The 7,942-nt window shown below is 39.6% G+C and overlaps 1 protein-coding gene across 3 annotated transcripts in view; it reads left to right on the plus strand.

The window, feature by feature from the left end:
• LOC106876453 (dynein beta chain, ciliary) overlaps positions 1 to 7,942 on the plus strand; it is a 628,322-nt gene that overhangs the window by 461,640 nt on the left and 158,740 nt on the right. The gene's annotated exons all lie outside the window — the stretch shown is intronic.

Genomic DNA, 7,942 nt, shown 5'->3' on the forward strand with positions numbered 1-7,942 from the left:
AGTTGTGGTGTGCAAGAGAGACGATTGCACTGGTATGATCATGTGGCAAGAATGGATGAGGATAGCTGTGTGAAAAAGTGCCACACCCTAGTGGTTGAGGAAACCTGTGGAAGAGGCAGGCCCAAGAAGACCTGGGATGAGGTGGTGAAGCACAACCTTCGAACATTAGGCCTCACCGAGGTAATGACTTGTGACTGAGACCTTTGGAAATATGCTGTGTGTGAAAAGACCCAGCAAGCCAAGTGAGACCATAATCCAAGGCCTCTGCCAGGGATGTAGCCATCCCACTTATGCATACCTTTCCTTCATTGGACACTAAACTCGGCTTGCGAAGACCTGTTGGTGCAAGGGAAATCGAAATCGTGATGGCACCTGTACCAGTGGAGCACTTAGAGCACCGTCCAAGCATGATCATTGCCAGAGCAGCTGTCTGGCTTCCGTGCCAGTGGCACGTAAATGGCACCATTTGAGCGTGATCATTACCAGCGTTGCCCTACTGACACTTGTGCTGGTGGCACATGAAAAAACATTCGAGTGAGGTTGTTGCCAGTGCTGCTGGACTGCTCCCGTGCAGGTGGCATGTAAAATACACCATTTTGAGTGTGGCCATTGCCAGTACTGTGTGACTGGCCCTCATGCCGCTGGCACATAAAAGCACCCACTACACTCTCGGAGTGGTTGGCGTTAGGAAGGGCATCCAGCTGTAGAGACTCTGCCAAATCAGATTGGAGCCTGGTGTAGCCATCTGATTCGCCAGTCCTCAGTCAAATCGTCCAACCCATGCTATCATGGAAGGCGGAAGTTAAACAATGATGATGATAGTCTGTATTCCGGTATACATCAGCAAAAGCGAAAAACACATACCAGCATACATACATTCAGATATATATATATGTTTGTATGTGTATATGCATTTATTATCATCATTATCATCATTATTGTTTAACATCTGGTTTCCATGCTGGCATGGGCCATGACTACAATTTCCCTCAGTTCAACAGGTCTTCACAAGCTCGGTATATTGTCCGACAATTGAAGGGTATTTTTAAATGGGTTAGTTATGTTACACTGGCATAGGCCACAATTGCAATCTCACTTGGCTTGCTGGATCTTCTCAAGCACAGCATATCGCCAAAGGTCTTGGTCACACACACACACACACATACATATATATGTATATATATATATATATATATATAATCATCATCATTTGATGTCCAGCTTCCATTTTTAACATGCAATGTTTGACGAGCCAGAGGATTGTGTCATACACCAGTGACTATTTTGACATAGTTTCTAATGCCAACCACTTTACAGAGTACAAAGTGCTTTTTTTCTTGGTACTAGTACTACTGATGATCACCTTGTAACTTACAAGGCTAAAGCCCTAAATTATATTCTATAATTCAGGGAGAACAGAAGAGAGAGTAGGTAATGATTGTAAACAAAGAGATGAGGGGTGATAAGCAGAGAAGATGAAGAGTATTACAGGAAATAAGAAAGAGAGAAGGGGATTAGTGACCAGGTTGAGAAAAAGGGAGGGTGACAATTGTAAAGGTGATATGTGTCTGTTTATATACACAGGGTGAGTCACAAAAATGTATGGAATTTTGAATTTTTAAATTCTTTTATTTAAATGTAAGTCTTTCCAACTTGGTCAGCCATGAATCTGAGCAAGAAACTACAGTTAGGCAGTAAGTGATGACCAATGTAATGAACACATTGGCTACCTTCACCCTCCCTTTCAGGGAAAGCAGCTGCCCAGACCAGGTCTTGGCTCTGTGGTCTACCCTGCTCGAAACCACAGGACTGTTCTTGTCTACCTGGAGATTTGGGCCAAACCAGACTACTAGCAACTCAACCAGGCTCTGTCTGGAAGCATCGACTTGCCCCTCCAGGTGCCAAGTTGCAAGCTGACTGACTTATCCCAATTACTCTTTGCTCCTGCCACCATCTTGTAAACCTCAATGGCCTCGCCTACCCTCTGTAGGTGTTCCATTTTGGTCACGATGATGGCGATGTTATCCACATAAGCTGAAACTGACTTTTCACTGCCTGGTCCTGTCAAGATACCACTCAACTTTCGCAGTAACAGCTCAAGAGCCATCACATACAAAAGTGGTGAGAGTGGATACCCTTGATGAACTGAGCGCTTGATACAGAATGGTTTTTTACAAAAAACTGTTCACCCGAATGATCGAGTTGATGTTATCATACAAATGAATTATCCACCTAAGGAAGCCAAGACCTAGGCTGAACTGTGCAAGAACAGACACCAGGTAATGATGGTTAACCCTATCGAATGCCTTAGCTTGGTCTAAATGGACCACTGCTAGAATTATTCTCAAACCCCTCTAAGGTGTAACGTAGAAGGTGAAGATTGTCCTGAATGGTTCTGCTGGAAAAAGGTGGGTGAAGTGCTTCTGAAAGGCCTCACACATCTCCTCAGGTTTGTTTATCAACTTACCTTGATGGTTCACCAAAGATCGTACTGTGGAATCATTTACACATTGGACTTCCACCACTCGGGCCCATCCAGTGGCTCTGATTCCTTCGCAACCCACTGCATGTAGTCTAGCCCTGACAATGCACCTGATGTGCTTGGCTTCAAGGTACTGCTTTAAGTTCCAGTCTCTTTACCTTCACCTGGGTTGCACTGCCAGACCTCATGGCTTCCTCTAAAGCCTTAACTAAACCCTGTTCCTGCCTACATTCACTAGCCACTAAACCTATGCTATATCTAATAGACTCGAATTTAATGGCTCGTTTTAGGGCATACCACCATTCGTTATTAATGATGGCTCCTGTTAACGCCCCCTGTATTAACAATTTAACCCGCTTTCTGTACTCCTCAATCTCCGAAAGGGATGTATTGAGTTTCTAGTAGCCATATCCTTGACTATATACCTTATCTATGTTCAACTCACAAGTGACCAACTTATGATCACTGTAGCTGACTGGATAAAACTCTGAACACTTAGCTATATTCCTATCAGCTTTTCTAATTAAAATCTTATCTATGTATGACCTGGAAGACCCGTCGCCACTTGACCATGTCCACATTGGAGTGTTCAGGTGTTCCATCCTATATGGAACTGGTAGCTGAAAACGACTTAGCAGTTCCCGGAAGCCAATATTACTTCTCCTATCTGTTCTCGAGCCAACACAATCTACACATGCATCGCAGATTGTGTTATAGTCTCCTAACAAAGCTAGTGAATATGACATACACAGAAACTTCTCTAGGTCACAAAAATACTCACTTTGACCAAAATTGGGTGCATAAATTGCAACCAGTCTGATCGTCTTACCACAACTGAATGTCAAGCCCATAACAACCAGAAAAAATCAACCTTTTCTTTGAAACCCAGTTTCTTTTTAACAGGACCAACACCCCACCCCTGTCCGCCAGTCGACCTAGAGAAATGAATTTCTCGTAGCTGCTCTGCAACGGGGGTAGATCTCTTGGCTCCTTTAACCAGGTTTCAGTTGCTACAATAACATCCAAATTCCATGACCTGATGTCATTTAGGAAGCACCCTTGCTTCCAACTCGATGACAGGCCACACACATTTAAACAAACATGAACTGACATAAGAGTCTTACCTTTTATTCAGTAGAGGTAAGTGAAGTGGTCTACACCTCTTCTTTTTTCTGGGCTCGTGGGATTGGAGGAGGTGGGCCCTGAAAGATTGAAGGTGAAAAAACTTTTTCATATAGGGCCTATCTCTTTTCTATAGGTATTGGCTAGGATATTATAACTTGTACGGTCTATTCGATAAATGTTATAGTTTATATATGAATTGGATAAATCCTCCATTCATTTGGCAGTCTTAATAATCTGCAATTCACTTATTAATCTATTATTGTCTGTTTCTACCGCTACTGGGTTATCTTCTTCTGTCTTTTTCTTTCTCAAGGCTTTTTTCTTGGGTATCTTGTCAGCTGCTTTTGTTGGGGAGGTTGGGTGAATTTTTCTTTTTCCATTTTTCTCCCCTTGGTTGCTGCTTCTGCCTTCTATTTTTTCTCTTCCTAACCCTAACCCTAACCCTAACCCTAACCCTAATACATATAAAATACAGTATAATTCATGTTGGTGACACTAGTAGAGGGAAACAAAAACCAACAAATGTAGTGGAAGTGACTAACAGTCAGAGACACTTGTAGCGAGACAGAAAAGATCTGTTGTGTTGTAACTTAGTTCAGTTGTGCTTTGGCAGACTCCAGTCAATCAGAGCTGGAAGCATAATAATACAAGTCACAACTTCTGCCCAGCAGTATTCTTTTACTCTTTTACTTGTTTCAGTCTTTTGACTGTGGTCATGCTGGAGCACCTCCTTTAGTCGAGCAAATCGACCCCAGGACTTATTCTTTGGAAGCCTAGTACTTATTCTATCGGTCTCTTTTGCTGAACCTATAAGTTACAGGGACGTAAACACACCAGCATCGGTTGTCAAGCGATGTTGGGGGGACAAACACATACACACATATATATATATAGTAGGCTATAGTAGAAGACACTTGGCCAAGATGCCACGCAGTGGGACTGAACCTGGAACCATGTGGTTGGTAGGCAAGCTACTTACCACACAACCACTCTTACGCCTATTGCACACCTTTTTGGAATAACTTGAGCAATTGTGGATTTGACGACATAGAAGCAACATCACTTTCTTCGACATGTCACATTTTCTATGTCTACCACCAACTACATGCAATTCATTTGATTAATATCAGCTTCCACTCTGCTCCATATAAACCTCAGTGTATATAATAAGTCATACAATTTTTCCTGTCTTGCATACACATATATTTGGTTCCCATTCATATGTAGGATTAATCCTTGTTACCACTTGCTAGCATTCATTACACTACTTAATAAATTTTTGTTTTATGAACTTGCTTTCTGAATATTCTTAATTCATGCCTCTTTAAGAAATCACTGAAAATGGATTCTTTCTATGAACTGTCTTTGAAAAATGCTAACTACACACATTATGTTACAACTCAAACACATTACATATAGGAGGCATTCCTTCCAACTTACATTAATAACTCACATGCAACATGCTAAATGCAGGCAACCCATAGTAAAAACTTATGAAGCTACTTTCAAAAATGCAACCTCACATTACAGCACTTCTATAGAAAGGTCCAATTTTAAAAATAGTATAATTTATATTGAACCAAACGTAGATAGATTTAAAAATGTAGACAGAGAAAAAAACTATGGTATAATCTACCATACAGCATGACTGTGGCTATAAATATAACTTTAAATTTTCTGAAACTCATAAATATCACTAGATCTTCAAGAGAAATTTGGTCAAAGTTAGCTATAGTTGCCCACAATAAGAATAACAACATGAGGAACATCCCCACCAAAGATCTTGTAATTATAGATCTCTGGATAACTGTCCCCTGAACAATAAGTGCCTGGAAAAAGGACTAGTGTACAAAACCAGCATTATGGACTTGAACAGAACAACAAAAATTTACATTAGAATCATTGGATACATACACAGCATTTGGCTTTATTCAGAAACAAAAACCAAATGACATACAACATCTTTATTCAATATGGTATTGACGCTTAAAGAGAGGAAACTGAGCAACTCCCATACAACCAAAGCATCATAGCTAAGGGTAACATATGTGGGGGATAGGAGGATAAATGCAACCTCTGTATCAAGGAAACATTAAAAATTATAGCAAGGAAACTTTAAAGATTATGACAATGTTTTAAATATTTGGAAGGAAAACTTCTCCCTTTGCATGCACAAAAAACAAAACATACTTCAAAATTTCAGACTTGACCATCCCACTCCCCTCACCCCCACTCTGCTATCCTTCTAACCTGGGTAATTTTTGGGATATCAATTATATGCGTATTATGCTTTATATGTACATTATACCTTAAAAACATATACTCCCATACTAGATTCCCTAACTACACTGATTTATACATATACGTGACATCACATGATTTACAGGAAAAATATATGTATATGAACTTACTACTCCATGGATCAAGTTTGGTGTCAAAAATCTATGAAATCACAGAAATAATTATATGAGCAAAATACATATTGCAAGTGTGTGTGCATTTATATATGTTTGTGCATGTATGTATGTGTTTGTGTATTTTTATATTTTTTATATGCATGTGCATGTATATATATATATATATATATATATATACATACATACATACATACATACATATATATACATATATATATATATATATATATATATACATATATGTGTTTATATACATATATACATACACACACACACACACACACACACATATATATATATATCAAATTTTCACATACCCTAGCCCTAAAATCCAAATTACATCTCCTCTCCCAAACTGCATCTTTTCTCTTCCTCACATTTCTCCTTCATACACAATGATTTTCTCCAGCTCCCCATCCCTTCCCTCACTGCCCTGCTCACTGTATCACTCCTTTCCTCATTCACCTCTTTGTACCCAGGTTCTCACCAGTCAGGGCAACCCCCACTCCCTACTTGCACCTTCTTGGTAATACCTGGCCATGTGTACCTGTACCTTGAGGGCATGCCCTGGCAATTGCCAACATTTATCTCGCTCTTCCTTGTTGGCACTTCATTATTATCTTTCTCCTGCTCTCTCTTGCACTCTCTCCCTTGCTCTTTCTCTCTCGCTCTTTCATTTTGTTGGGTAACCATGTACCTCTATAACAAGACACTTCCAATTCTCCCTCTCCTTTCAAAATTCCTTGTCTTGCAAGGTACTTAGTGACCATGCTGATGCTGGTGCCATGTAAAAAGCATCGAGTCCATACTGCCAAGTGATTGGCATTTGGAAGCTGCAAAAAACATGCTGTAGAAAACATGCCAGCTCTAAAAAACATGCCAAAACAGACCTCACCTGTGATGGTGCCACATAAAAAACCTCAGTCCACTCTATGGGGTGGTTGGTGTTAGGAACGGCATCCAACCATAAAACCATGCCAAAACAATGGGTTCTTCACAAAATTTCCAAGTCTAATCATGCACAGAGAGTGAATATGTTCTCTTCTTTGCTGTCACATCTCACAAATGAACCTTTTTTGCACCGAATAGTGACTGGTGATGAGAAATGGGTTCTCTATAAAAAATGTCAAGTGCCAAAGATAGTGGGTAGGGAAAGGAGAAACACCGCTACCCCAGGCTAAAGTAGATCTTCATCCACGTAAAGTATTGTTATCTGTTTGGTAAGATATGAAAGGTTTAATCCACTTTGAAACTGAAACCAAACAATAACCAAGGAGATCTACTGTGAGCAACTTGAGCAGCTTAAGTCTGCACTAGAAGAAAAACTATCATCTTTGGTTTCAAGACGAAAAGTGTTTTTCCATCAGGATAATGTTCGGCCACATTCCGAAGGCTGGAGCAGTTTGAATGAGAAACAATGCCCCCACCCACCATATTTGGTGAATATTGCCCCATCTGATTATCATTTATTCCACAGTCTTCAAAATCATTTGGATGGAAAAGATATGAATTCTGTAGATGAGGTCAGAACAGTACTGGAGGAATAATTTTAGATTAAAAGAAACTTTGTTTATCTTAATTTTGAAAAATAAAAGAAGTATAAAAAAACACATTATTTATGGGATGACCCAATATATATATACACACACTCACATTTATAAATATGGGCATGGACTAATGTTGTTGCATATGATAATTAAGGAATTAATCTATGATGAATGAAATTTCAGGGCTAACACACGGGAGAGAAGAATTAAGATATTCATATAAGTTACCTTCCATGATCTGTGTATTTATATGAAGATCCTGATTAGTTTCATCCAAAATGGTGATGAGTATGAACACTTCTATGTCACATACTTGAACAATTGTGAATATAACTTCACATGAAACCATTGGTTGCATTTTCAACTCGCAG

Source organism: Octopus bimaculoides, chromosome 1 (genome assembly GCF_001194135.2).
Source record: "Octopus bimaculoides isolate UCB-OBI-ISO-001 chromosome 1, ASM119413v2, whole genome shotgun sequence".
Lineage (NCBI taxonomy): Eukaryota > Metazoa > Mollusca > Cephalopoda > Octopoda > Octopodidae > Octopus > Octopus bimaculoides.